The sequence below is a fragment of the Pelobates fuscus genome, chromosome 3, assembly GCF_036172605.1.
Source record: "Pelobates fuscus isolate aPelFus1 chromosome 3, aPelFus1.pri, whole genome shotgun sequence".
Lineage (NCBI taxonomy): Eukaryota > Metazoa > Chordata > Amphibia > Anura > Pelobatidae > Pelobates > Pelobates fuscus.
In genome coordinates this window covers 58,081,378-58,096,780 of record NC_086319.1, presented here as the reverse complement: position 1 = coordinate 58,096,780, position 15,403 = coordinate 58,081,378, and positions in this window count along the sequence as shown.

Genomic DNA, 15,403 nt, shown 5'->3' with positions numbered 1-15,403 from the left:
TTATTTCCTTTTTTTTCCCTCCAATTTACAGCTTAATCCCTACATCCCAACAAAGGGTAGTTGTATCCTATAGCACACCTTACACGCTCCACTTCTCTGGTTGGTGTATTGTACACCTTCCTGTTTTTGATTGTTTGCTCTCACGTGTGGGGTGGAATAGGGGGATATCCACCTGAGTGTAGTAGCGTGTGAACTTGTTATATTTTTATAATCATACCTAAGCGCCTATATATTCACAGATCACTTTGCGTATTTTATTGTACAGGAAGTCATTGGGACCCAAACAAATTTGCCATTGTATTTAATGTACAGCTTTATCCTCACTGCAGTCTGTAATAACAATGAAGCAATGTAAGACAATAGGGGATTGCAAAAATAAAATAAATAAAACATTTGTTCTTCTTCGATACATTTCATAGGTTATCCAATTCTCAAATACTTACATTATTCTTGCTGGTAGACTTGTGCAAAGCAAAGATTTATGGTCTTTCTAAGCACGTTAGCAGAAAAAAAAAGTTGAGTTGACATTTGGCTCAATTTTGGTAATGCAAATTATTCAGGAAGGCTATTTGGACAGCCAGAAAAGCAGGAAAAATGGGTCTATGACTGTCCTTACATGTAAAAAAAAAAGTTTACAATATATTGTATGGTCTAATGGCTATGTAATATTCTCCATTTTTGCGATGTCCATTCTGAATTGTCAAAAATAGATTATTGTATATCTGGATTGAAAATAGGAAGTGAAAGAACTTCTAGAACAACTAGAATAATTGTAGTTATTTTCCTTTTGCTATCTTGTATTAATAAAAAAATGGGGGACCAGGAGCCATTTCAAGTTCAAATTAGATGATTTTGTTTCATACTGGAACTTGTGAGATGACCTTCACTCGCCCTCTTCTCACTTTCTCAAACAATACAATGCTATCTCCTGGTTGATCTAGCCCACATGGTTGGGTAGACCTCTTGTCCATCATGGAACAATAAGGTGCTTATTTGCTCCACCCCGCAAAAAAACAACCACTTTTACTCCATTTCATCCCATTCCCTTTTTTTGATGGCAGGAACAACACTCCAAATCACGAATAAAAACGAACATCATCCCAAGGTTCTGGCACGTGGCTGCTCGGAAATCATAAATACTTCTGATCAACCAATAGTCCCAAATTCAACTGAATTGCAGTTAGGAAAATTCTACTTGCTAGCTAGTGAAATGTTTGCCCGAAGTGCCCTTTAAATTTGTGTTCTGATATTATGCTTACTTCTAAAGTCGAAAGATATTCACATTAATAATTCTGATAGCATTTACATCTGATTCAATACAAAAAAGATAAGATAATATCAGTAAGCCTCGGGGAATATATGATTTGCTCCATTAAACTATCAGTAGTGCATAGTGGATATTCTAGATAATGTCTAATTATATTTACAAAACAATTAGAAATGCAATTGAAAGCATTAGCAAGAACAGGTCATGAGGTCCCGAATACAAACAATATTCATTTCAGTTTGAGTAATGACTGTGAAGAACATCTTGCCCAGCAAGATAAGAATATTAATCTGTTGGCTCTAGTATAGAACATTGTTTGTCAAACTTCTTCCCAAAACAATAAGCTTTTAAAACTCTCTAAGACATTCATCATGCACACTGTTAATTGAATTGCTATATTTTTGTAAATTTTTTCAATTCTAATTTAAAAAATGTAATGCAGAGAAACAAAGATTTATTTTCCCATGACCTATTACTCTCTGTATAAGTTTGAGTCTCAAAAATAGTACTTTTGCAATGTTTCATAGAGTGTTGATTTTTTTTTTACTATAGAATAGAATACTTTATTATCAGAGAAATGCTATAAAATTCAATATCGCACTGTGATCTGTTTATTTTAGTGAGCACTCGGCGCCATGGGGACTGGGCAAACATCTGGCATTCGACTGTGGGTCAGGGACACAAATTGTACTACTGGTATTTTATTTACTGGAGGGATTATAATATCTCCAAATTGTCCCTATTGTATCCCTCTTTTCTAATAGCTCAAAATTATTGGTGTGTTTAACGGAGCTCCGCAGCAATAAAGCCTCCAGTAATGTGTCTTTAAATTACAGTTAATGCTTTTAACACTCTACTATAGTCTGTGTAACTATGATGCTTTGTTTTTGTTATAAATTACATGTTAGTTGAATAAATTTTTATTAGTAAGTTACCTAAAATGTCTCACCCCTGGTCACACCCCCACTAACACCCCTAAAATTAAAATGTCCTCCTTTTTCCATTTAAATTTTTACAAGGTATGATTATATAAAAAGCTGGGACATAGAAGTAGTTGGCACATGCAATACCATCAACCCCCTTACATTATCTCACATAGGAATATTGTTTATGTTTACATTAATCAACAGAAGGTCCTGGGAGGGCAAGGCCTGATCACCATGTTGAGCAGTCGCCCTTTGGGTTAGCTCCGGTCATAGCTTTCCAAATTGTGCAGATTTATTGACTTTCACAATGAAAACATGATACCACTTGCTGTAGAATCACTCTGCTTTACCTTGAGGCACAATTGGAGGTGTTTAGCCATTTGATGGTTGGTCTAGCCCTTATTCTTAGCTGCCACCTACACGTGAATGCAGCTGGGGAGAGGTGATCGATCTCCACGCTGATTTGCCTGTTGGTACGAGTGGAGGCGGTAGAGTCCTCTTCCCCCGCTGGTGAGGGTCATTCCGGTATAAGTTCTCTGGCAACTGTTCTTCTACTGCAGGACTGCCTGTGACCCTGAAGATACCCTGACTACAGCACAAGGCCTGCCTTACAACCTTGTTCAAGATGGCGGGAGCACTACATACTGCTGCCGAGCAGGATCCGATTAAATCCATTATGTTGCGGCTACATGGGATCTGCTTTCTGGTGAAAATTGGAGAGCAGGATGAGCTAGCTTGGGAAGAAATGACAAAGTGACAGCTAGTTGTACAACTCACCTCCAGTTACCGAACGCATCAAGCCGGTGCCTGGCTGGGCGGATGGTGGCTACACTCTCAAGCTTGAGACAGGAGAATATACTGTCCCGGCCTACTGACGCTTGCCAAGAAACCAGGGTAGCCATTTTCCGGTGCTGCACTCTCGTGAGGGGACTTACCCCGATGCTTATCCCACACCATCCAAGAAAACTCACTCACCATCCAACTCCACCATGCTCCTCTTAGAACCTTGCGTGCAGTGTCATGAGATGCTGTAACAGTTGGAATCACACTTTGGCACTTCCTAAGGCTCGGGGCCAGCGGAATGGACTGGTCTGGCGCGATGGGACTCTATTTGGCCATGGTGGTCGGAAGATAAGATTTTATGTATATCCTGTATATCAGCATTGTGAGCCATGGTCAACATTAGACCTACCCCTTCATACCCTATCAATATCACCGATTTGCTGAGGTTACTTGCCCATTCCGTAGTGACAAGATGGTAAGAAACACCACTGCACTCTCTTTTTATTCTCTTTTGTTTATTTTTCTATTATTTTAAAGCTGTACTATTGATAGTGCGTGTGCAGAGTTGATTGGCCTTGTTATCAACTATCTTCTCATTATATACACAGCAGTACCTTCAAGCAAACCTTTCTCATGTTAACGGCACTGGTGCTCTTTATGTCTAAGCACATATCGTATATGAATCACTGTCGTAGCTTATACCTTACTAAATTTTACTCTCGGATACCATTATCATACTTACATTCTCACAGTTAGGAGTGTGATACTCCTAACATGCTTTGACCTGTTATTGCAACACAGCTTGTCATGAAATACAAATATTATTTCTGGTTAGAGAAATATATGGGTGGATTGGCGCTATTAGAAAATAATGGGAACAGCAACAACCCCCAAGTGCCAAACAAATCACCCAAAGGCACTATACAAATACAAATAGTGAGAAAGAATAAAAACAGGAGGGGGGTGCTATATATATGAAACCACAGTGTTATACTTATATCTGTACATAGGTAGTTCTGTCAAAGATCTGCCGGATCGATCTAAAAACAAATACTGTACATAGCATAATACTGTATAACACAAATGGTGAATAAATATGGTCTGGTATTGGGTCACTCACGATCTCCAAAGCCTATTGTAGCAGGCTTAGACTGTAACAGCTCTTCATAAGGTCATGCAGACTATGATTTTCAGGATGTTCCACTTTTCAGATTTCTCCCCGATCACATCAAAAGCTCCAATAGCCAAATGGATACGATTCAAGGGATTTATTCAATAAAATAACAATTTCACAAAGTGATAAAAAAGTATAAAAGTACAGGGCACAACGCGTTTCGACTCTAGGTCTTCTTCCAAGGTGCATATGGTCCGGACAGTTTCAAACTCTTTAAATAAGTCCGGTGTTGCCGGTTTTCCCGGGCAAATTTTCAATTCACTTCCGTGTTGTGACGTCACTTCCGGGTTCCTCCGACGTGACTTGCGTCGGTGACGTCATCGCGGATAAGTTCGTATTCAGTCCTTGACCCGGATACTGCTTTACTTTGACGCCATCTTTAAAGGTGGCAACTTATTATATAAAGTCCACTCTTCAGTAGGGGAATTAGAGCCATTACGAATGGTTAATCCACATCTTACTGTGCAAATATACAAATCAGATTATGATTAACAAAATATACTTTTAATTCAAAAGGTAGTATCTATTTATTCTACAACATAAGTAGAAAACACAGGTGTGTAAACGGTTTTGTCCAAAAGATCCTAATAAATAGGTAAAAACATATATATGTATATATAGACAAAAAATGTTTTTAAAATTATTTAGAATAATAAAAAATATATTTTTGAATAATAAATTTTTTTTTTATTTTTTTTTGAATAATACATTTTTTTTTTAAAAAATACAAAGGGAAAGACTAGTCCAAAAGGGCAAACTCATATATAGAGGCTGGAAGGGCTGATCTTCTAAATAAGGGCTGCCATCTCGAAGTCCACGTTGAGTCCGCCCGGAGTCAATGTCTCCAGGTCAAAAATCCATCTCATTTCGCTACGACTCAACGTGGACTCGATTTGGCCTCCCCTCCAATGGGGTTTAATAGACTGGATCCCATAGAAATTAAGCCCTGCCGGATTCCCACCATGGACATTCAAAAAATGTGAGGAAACACTGTGTTTTAAAAAACCTCTCCTTATGTTGTAGATGTGCTCACGTATCCTTATTTTTAAATTCCTTGCTGTTTTCCCCACATATTGGAGTCCACAAGGACACGTGAGCAAATACACTACATTTTTGGTGTGACAAGTAATGAAGGAGTTGATTTTGAAATTAACAGAGCCAATCCTTGATTTAAAAACTTCTATTCTTTTGGGTTTCTTTTCAATATTTTTACAGCCCATACATTCCCCACAATAATGGAAACCTTTCTGTAGGGCTTTGTGCGAAGTTAGGAAATTCTCTTTAGGTTTCAATAATTCTAAATGACTCGAAGTTGATTTCTGCTTTAGATTACAGGCTCCTCTAAAGATTAATTTGGGTCTATCATTGAGGTAGGGTAGAATTTCCTCATCCTGTTGCAGGATGTGCCAATGTTTGTTGAAAATTCTTCTTAATTTCCCATGGTCTTGATTATAATTGCATATGATGGGTATTTTATCATCCTTCTTCTCTAGTGCTGTTTTAGATTTATATTCTAATAAGGTGTCTCTTTCCATGTCCCTAACTTGTTTTATCTCCTGATCCAGAAGACAGTCTTCTGGATCAGGAGATAAAACAAGTCCATGGTGGGAATCCGGCAGGGCTTAATTTCTATGGGATCCAGTCTATTAAACCCCATTGGAGGGGAGGCCAAATCGAGTCCACGTTGAGTCGTAGCGAAATGAGATGGATTTTTGACCTGGAGACATTGACTCCGGGCGGACTCAACGTGGACTTCAAGATGGCAGCCCTTATTTAGAAGATCAGCCCTTCCAGCCTCTATATATGAGTTTGCCCTTTTGGACTAGTCTTTCCTTTTGTATTTTTAAAAAAAAAATTTATTATTCAAAAAAAAAAAAATAATAATTTTTATTATTCAAAAATATATTTTTTATTATTCTAAATCATTTTAAAAAAATTTTTTGTCTATATATACATATATATGTTTTTACCTATTTATTAGGATCTTTTGGACAAAACCGTTTCCACACCTGTGTTTTCTACTTATGTTGTAGAATAAATAGATACTACCTTTTGAATTAAAAGTATATTTTGTTAATCATAATCTGATTTGTATATTTGCACAGTAAGATGTGGATTAACCATTCGTAATGGCTCTAATTCCCCTACTGAAGAGTGGACTTTATATAATAAGTTGCCACCTTTAAAGATGGCGTCAAAGTAAAGCAGTATCCGGGTCAAGGACTGAATACGAACTTATCCGCGATGACGTCACCGACGCAAGTCACGTCGGAGGAACCCGGAAGTGACGTCACAACACGGAAGTGAATTGAAAATTTGCCCGGGAAAACCGGCAACACCGGACTTATTTAAAGAGTTTGAAACTGTCCGGACCATATGCACCTTGGAAGAAGACCTAGAGTCGAAACGCGTTGTGCCCTGTACTTTTATACTTTTTTATCACTTTGTGAAATTGTTATTTTATTGAATAAATCCCTTGAATCGTATCCATTTGGCTATTGGAGCTTTTGATGTGATCGGGGAGAAATCTGAAAAGTGGAACATCCTGAAAATCATAGTCTGCATGACCTTATGAAGAGCTGTTACAGTCTAAGCCTGCTACAATAGGCTTTGGAGATCGTGAGTGACCCAATACCAGACCATATTTATTCACCATTTGTGTTATACAGTATTATGCTATGTACAGTATTTGTTTTTAGATCGATCCGGCAGATCTTTGACAAAACTACCTATGTACAGATATAAGTATAACACTGTGGTTTCATATATATAGCACCCCCCTCCTGTTTTTATTCTTTCACAGCTTGTCATGAACCTGCCATCTTACTGTTTTGCCTGTAGAAACATAGAAACATAGAATGTGATGGCAGATAAGAACCATTCAGCCCATCTAGTCTGACCAATAGTTCAAAATACTTTTTATTAGCCCCTAGCCTTATCTTAAGTCTAGGATAGCCTTATGCCTACGCCCACGCATACTTAAACTCCCTCACTGTGTTAACCTCTACCACTTCAGCTGGAAGGCTATTCCATGCATCCACTACCCTCTCAGTAAATTAATACTTCCTGATATTATTTTTAAACCTTTGTCCCTCTAATTTAAGACTATTTCCTCTTGTTGTGGCAGTTCTTCTTTTAAATAGAATGCTCTGTATGCTCATCTACGCACGACAACAATGCTCTGCATTGGGAATTCTATGATTGGACAGTCTGGGTGGAGTTAGAAGGAAATGGCTTGCAGAGGCTGCAGACAAGGGATATGTACTAAACAGTGATTTAATGTGTGTTTGTTTTTCATTGGGCAGTGAAGTGTCCATTTAACAGGAGCTCCTAAGGACCCTTGATTGATTTATTGTATGGGAGTAAGAGTATCTATGATGCTCATTTCTGCTGTTGGCTCCCCAGAGACCCCATTGATTTTTTTCACACCTTTTGCACATTATAATCTAGTATGTGATGAAATATAACCGATTAAATGGGTTAACAAGCATTTTAGCAAACTAAAGGGTTAAAAATAAAATGTAATGTCCAACCATGAACATGTTTCATAAAACCAGATCTATTATTGCATTCAAAACATGTTTTACTTTGCCAGAGCATTCTATTAGGAATATAGCCCCTGTGGGACCCTGGTAAAAAAATTAATTAGTATGGATGGAAGCATAAACATATTCAATTCTTTCTAAGGGATAATAAGCAATTTACATAATGTTTGTATTAAAAAACTTAAATCCATTAACTAGGCAAGCACACATGGGTATTGGTTTCAATAAAGTGCTAAAATTTGTTTTATCATTAGAAAGGTTTGGAACTGACGCATTTTAAACACTATTCTAATTCTAAATTTATTTCCATGGTTAATTGATTGTTGTAATAAATTAAAGTCAACATTTCTAATGGTTAGTCAAATGGCTGAACACATAGACTATTGTTTATAATACTGTTTAAACACAAGAAAATACACATAAATATAAAAAATAAAGAACCCTACTACCTTCCTAACCAATGCATTTATTAAAAAGAAGCAATAAATATAAAACCCCAAAACTGATTTAATAAGGAATCACTATTACAAGCTAAACAACAAAAGTAAAAGAATGCATGGTGGAGAACAGACTTGAGCATGGCAAGACATTTTGGTTTTGCAGAATAATTTTTGCAAATGAAGAAGTTTTTCGGGACACACTAAATTATGTCGGATGTTGGTTTGGTTCAGCTGAATTTTGATTCTGTAATCAAGTCAGAAGAGCAAATCAAAAAGCCGGAAAAAAAAAGGCTAATGCATATGTACTATAATACTATGTATATGTTTTGGAGTACACTGATCTTTTTTTCCGTCAGTAACCAATAGAAAGCAAAACAGGGGGATTGGTAAACAAAAAAAAAGTCTATATTTATTTATGCATATATATGTATGTATATTTAAGAAATATATGAAAATATATATTTTTTATTTTTTTTTATTGTATTTATTGTTTTTACTGTGCCTCATGTTTTTCACTTTATTAATCACTTCTCATATGATCTGTGAATAAAAATCATAATTTAGTGATTATCCCCTAGCCATCAATCATCTTTTTTCCCCATTAATCACTTTTTTTTTACGCAAAAGGTGAAATTTAGATTATTGACCACCTCCAGAAAATGTTCAGCATTGTGTGGCTCTGTTAGTCCATAATTCAGGCATGTTTCAGGAACTCGGCAAAACACCTGATCAGTCCATATTCACCCGAATTGTAGTTCAGTCCAAAACAAATCTCTAAGTCTAACAACACTCCAACATTAAAACCACCTGCCTCATATCATATAGGTTCCCCTAATGCTGCCTAAACAACTATAATCCATTGAGGCATGGTGTCCAAAGACCTCTAAACATATCCTGTGGTATCTAGCAACTAGACAGCTGATCCTTTAGGTCCTGAAAGTTGCGAGGTTGGGCCTCTATGGATTTGTTGTTCCAGAACATCCCACAGATGCTCAATTGGATTGAGATCTGGACAAATTCGGAGGCCAAGGTAACACCATGTTCCTCAAACCATTCTTGAACAATTTTTGTAGTGTAGTATGGTACATTATCTTGCTGAAAATGGTCACTTCAAACAGAGAATGCCATTGCCATGAAAGGGTGTACGTGGTCTGCACCAATCTCTAGGTAAGTGGTATGTGTCAAAGTAACACCCACATGAATGCCTGGACCCAAGGTTTCCCAACAGAACATTTACCAAGTGCATGAAACTGCCTCCACTGGCTTGCCTTCTTCCCATAGTGCATCCTGCTGCCATCTATTCCCCAGGTGAATGTCACACTTGCACCATATCATTCTCCTGATCTAAAAGAAACCATGATTCATAAGACCAGGCAACCTTCTTCCATGGCTCCATGGCCCAGTTCTGACACTCACATCATCATTGAAGGCAATTTTGGCGGTGGACTGGTGTCATCATGGGCATTTCGTCCAGTCCGCAGTCCCATAAACAGAAAACTGCAATACACTGTGTGTGTTCTTTCATGGCCAGCATTAAGTTTTTGTTCAGCAATTTGAGCTACAGTAGCTCTTCTGTGTAATCGGACCATACGGGGTGGCCTTCGCTCCTCGAGTGCATCAATGAGCCTTGAGCATCCATGACCCTTACACTAGTTCACCTGTTATACTTCCTTGCACCACTTTTGTTATGTACTAACTACTGCATGCCGGGAACAGCCCACCAAACGTACTGCTTTGGAGATCCACTGACCCAGTCATCTAGCCATCACTATTTGGCCATTGTCAGTCATTCAGATCTTTTCGCTTGCCCATTTTTCCTGCTTCCAACACATGAAATTCAAGAACTGACTTCACTTGCTGCCTAATATATGCCATGCCTTGACAGGTACCATTGTAACAATATATTCAGTGTTATTCACTTCACCTGTCAGGTTGTGGCTGATCAGTGTATAACGTGCATTACATTCCATAAACAGTAGAGATTAGTTGTAAACAATATGTCCTTGTAAGGATTTGCACAAAATTCATATATTTGCCATATTGTCTTGGAAGTTCCCATGGTAACAAGAAAATGCAAATAGCCACATCTGCACATGGCTAGTTAAACATGCCCTGAGGGCAGTTAACGAATAATAATTCTGCAGCAGGTGTTGGGATATAGTTAAAATTGTAAACCCAGCCTTAAGGCCAAATCTAACAATTTTTAAAATACTAAACATAATGTATGCCCTTTTAGTTAAACATTTAAAGAGACACTCTTGGCACCAATACAACTTTAATGCATTAATAAGCTGTATTTTTTTGCATGCTCGAATCTTTAAAGTTTTTCATTTATAAAAAAACATAATTGTTTTGCAGAATGCTGCAACCTAAGCCTGCCTTTTTAGCCACAGCCACTTACTGCCGAAAAATACTTCCTTTTCAAGTGTATGCACACAGGGCCGGCCTTAGGGGTGTTCGAGCTGTGCGGCCACAGAGGGCACCATGGCAACAGGGGACACAGCTTGCACACTGCCTGGGTGACAGCTGTGAGGGGTGCTCAAAGCACTCCTATAATGTAGGATTGGCTGTGCAGCATGGCCGTGCGGCACCTGGGTGGAGGATTTCATTTTACTTCACTTGGTTTTATCAGTGAGGGCAAACGGTGCAGAGCTAAGTGTGAGGCGGGAGCGGAGCTAAGCGGATTCTACTGCTCTACTATTATATTTAGCTCATTGTTTAGTCCAGATAGTAACCAGGCAGGAAACTTAGAGTCACCCTAAGTCTAAAATCCATACCTACCAACAGTGCGAGTTATGGCATCAGGATGGGTGGGCAAACCTTCAGGGTGGCTTGCCAGTAACACAACACATATTGGAGCGGAGGGCCCAGAAATTGGGCATGTCAGCCTAGAGACAGACAGTCTCCTGGCCAACCCCAACATAGAAGAACATAGAGAGAGCACTCTTAAATGTTTTCTTCGTGGTCCCAGTGCCTGCCACACAATGTGAGTGTGTCAGGTGGCAAAGTGTGTGTATCTTTGTTTGTATGAGCCGGTGTGTGTCTTTGTGTCAACGTGTGTGTATCTGTGTTTGGATGTGCCAGTGTGTGTATCTGTGTGTCAGTGTGTCATTGTGTATGTGTGTATGTATCTGACATACAGATACACACAGACACTGGCACATAGTGGCACACAGATACACACACCTTGACCTTGACTGTGTGTTAAGGTGTGTGTATCTGTGAGTGTGTATGTATCTGTGGGTCAAGGTGTTTGTATCTGTATGTCAAAGTGTGTGTATTTGTGTTTGTATGTGCTGCTTGTGTGTAAAGGTGTGCGTATCTGTGTTTGTATGTGCCAGTGTGTGTATCTGTGTGTCAGTGTATATCTGTGTGTATATTTATCTGACAAACAGATACACACACACTGGCACATAGTGGCACACAGATACACACACTAACACAGATACACATACTGACAGATACACACACTGACACACAGATACACATACTGACAGATACACACACTTTTACACACAGATACACACACACTGGCACAAACATACACACACACACTGGCACATACACACACACACTGGCACATACACACACTGACAGATACACTGACATGCACAGACACTGACACACATATATACACACACAGTGACACATGCACACACCTTGACACACATATACACAAACTGGTACAATAACACACAGATTCACACACATTGGCAGATACACACACTGACACAGGTACACAAAAACACAAACACATGTTTAACTTACCTTTTTTCTTCCTTCAGTGCTGCAGGTTGCTGGTTGAGGATGGTGTGCCAGGTCGGCAGCTGCTCACTCTCCGCTGCACTCCCGCTCTCCCACCAGCTGACATGCTCTGTCTGTGAGGAAGTGTTGTCACTTCCTCCCAGCATCCCATACATCAGGGGTCTGGTCGCGGTCTTAGATGGCCGTGGCGCCTGACCGGACCCCTGTTTAGCGATACCCATCGGGTGGCCTTAAATGTTTGGGCCAACCGACGGGCAAATCGGCGCGGAACCCCTATTTTGTGTAAGTTGAAGGAGTGTTGTGTGTATATAAGGACTTAAATAAGAAGGACTTAAAAAATGAATTTACTCTTTTAAAAAAAAAAACACACAGACATTTGTTCCTCCCTCTTATTTCCTAGCAGGGGGAGAGGGAACACATTGATGATAATCCCTGAAGGTTCAGTGGGCTGATTATGTGGTCTGTACCTCCGCAGGCTACAGACCATGTCTCTCTTGCAAACACTGGTGTTTTAGAGTGTTACAATGCTCTGATAATATCGGAGCTCACGAGAGGGAATGAAGGAGGTTGCCCTGCGTGCTTCCAGAAGGCTTCCTGGTGCATTTTCCCTCCTCCGGGTAGCCTTACCTTCACTCCGGCCCGTGAGTGGCCATTGTTGCCCTCCATGGGCCAGCAGGGGAGATGCTTTGATCTTTCCTGCCAGCCTCGACCCATTGTCTTTTTGATGTGCATTTGCCCTGTTTGCCTGATGGCCAGTCCAGCCTGCTATAGCATCAGGAACACAGACTAACTATTTAGGTGGTTGGCCACCCATTATCCCCCTTAAAAATGTATTTTACTTACCTTTATTCCAGCGCTATGTGGGTCCACCAGCGCTGGCTCCGCCCCTGGTCCACCTCCTTGGTTGACATGAGCAATAAGAAAGCATTGGATTGGCTGATATCTTCAATTCTGATGATCTTTAGGAAAGCTTATGGCCTCCAAGACTAACCAATACCTGTCTCTTGCCCTCTCCTAAAGGGCAGTCCACCTTATTTGATTGCAAATTCCTGTCCTAATGTGTTTTACACCCCACCTCCTATATAATGTAAGCTCGATCGAGCAGGGTCCTCTTCAACCTATTGTTCCTGTAAGTGTATTTGTAATTGTCCTATTTATAGTTAAATCCCCTTCTTAATATTGTAAAGCGCTACGGAATCTGTTGGCGCTATATAAATTGCAATAATAATAATCATAATAATAATCTCAGAAAAGGCAGTGTTTACATGAAAATGCCTGCATAGACAGGTTATACTCACCAGAACAACTACATTAAGCTGTAGTTGTTCTGGTGACTATAGTGTCCCTTTAAGCTGTAGTGGTTCTGCAGCCTATAGTGTCCCAGTAATAGAGAAAAACAGAAAATAAAATAAACCAATCTATTTTAAAAAATGCACAAAAAAATAAAATGTGAATTTTAAGTACACTAGAAATTTAAAAATTACATAGGATTTCATCACAACATTATCGATACAACCACTAGCCAAATTTCTAGCAAAAAATGCAAATAGTATTTTATTTCTAGAATAGCCCTAGAAGGCAAGGGGTATTAACATGATGTAAATTATGTTAGATCCGCAGAACAGTTTTGAGTAAAAGATCAAAAGATCTTTAGGCTGACAGACACACCTTACAGATAAACAATAGATTTGAAAAAGCAGTATTTACAATTTGCATAACTTCAGTAATTTTGATTACTGAATACTTACTTACCTTTGGAAATATACTAAAAATCTGTATACTGGAAAAAAAAAATCAAAGACCCAAACAATACATCAACTGAATAGGATAGGCTTAATGATACATATCCTGCGTTCAATTCTTCTATGGGATACCCTAATCCCCCCTCGAATTGTTTATGAAGACCGTAAAAGGACAATCTTTTCGTAAAACCTAATGCAGCCTACGATCATGTCTTATATAGATGATGGAGGGATTCATTCCTAAATAGATCTTTATGCTGATTGTTTTACGGTGTAAACTCCACCTGTGGCCACTATTCACCTTCATGCATCCCTTTTCTCCTATAATGCCTAGTCTGACTCTGTGTAAAAATCAGTCTTCCAGCATGTATTTGCTTTAAACTGTACATCCAATGGAACTGGAATGTTCACTTGTGTGATGTATAGATTAAATATTAATGCCGGAGTTAAGTGTACCATGTCACTTTAATAAATTTGTGCCTGCAATTTCAGGCCACATTGCTATAAACAGAACCATAGCCCATGTCATTTTTCCATTTGCATTTCCCCTAAACACTTTCATTTTATTTTATCATTCTATTATTTGCCTTATTCTTGTCTAGCAGCAACTAGACAAAAAGGGGGCTGTCATCCAGAAAATAAAATGTAAGATACAAATCCTGTATCACGTCATGGATACTTAGAAACATAGAATGTGACGGCAGATAAGAACCATTCGGCCCATCTAGTCTGCCCAGTTTTCTAAATACTTTCATTAGTCCCTGGCCTTATCTTATAGTTAGGATAGCCTTATGCCTATCCCACGCATGCTTAAACTCCTTTACTGTGTTAACCTCTACCACTTCAGCTGGAAGGCTATTCCATGCATCCACTACCCTCTCAGTAAAGTAATACTTCCTGATATTATTTTTAAACCTTTGTCCCTCTAATTTAAGACTATGTCCTCTTGTTGTGGTAGTTTTTCTTCTTTTAAATATAGTCTCCTCCTTTAATGTGTTGATTACCTTTATGTATTTAAATGTTTCTATCATATCCCCCTGTCTCGTCTTTCCTCCAAGCTATACATGTTAAGATCCTTTAACCTTTCCTGGTAAGTTTTATCCTGCAATCCATGAACCAGTTTAGTAGCCCTTCTTTGAACTCTCTCTAAGGTATCAATATCCTTCTGAAGATAGGGTCTCCAGTACTGTGTGCGGTACTCCAAGTGAGGTCTCACCAGTGTTCTGTACAATGGCATGAGCACTTCCCTCTTTCTACTGCTAATACCTCTCCCTATACAACCAAGCATTCTGCTAGCATTTCCTGCTGCTCTATTACATTGTCTGCCTACCTTTAAGTCATCAGAAATAATCACCCCTAAATCCCTTTCCTCAGATGTTGAGGTTAGGACTCTATCAAATATTCTGTACTCTGCCCTTGGGTTTTTACGTCCAAGATGCATTATCTTGCACTTATCCACATTAAATGTCAGTTGCCACAACTCTGACCATTTTTCTAGTTTACCTAAATCCTTTTCCATTTGGCTTATCCCTCCTGGAACATCAACCCTGTTACATATCTTAGTATCATCCGCAAAAAGACACACCTTACCATCAAGACCTTCTGCAATATCACTAATAAAAATATTAAAGAGAATGGGTCCAAGTACAGATCCCTGAGGTACCCCACTGGTGACAAGCCCAAGCTTCGAATATACTCCATTGACTACAACCCTCTGTTGCCTGTCACTCAGCCACTGCCTTACCCATTCAACAATATTGG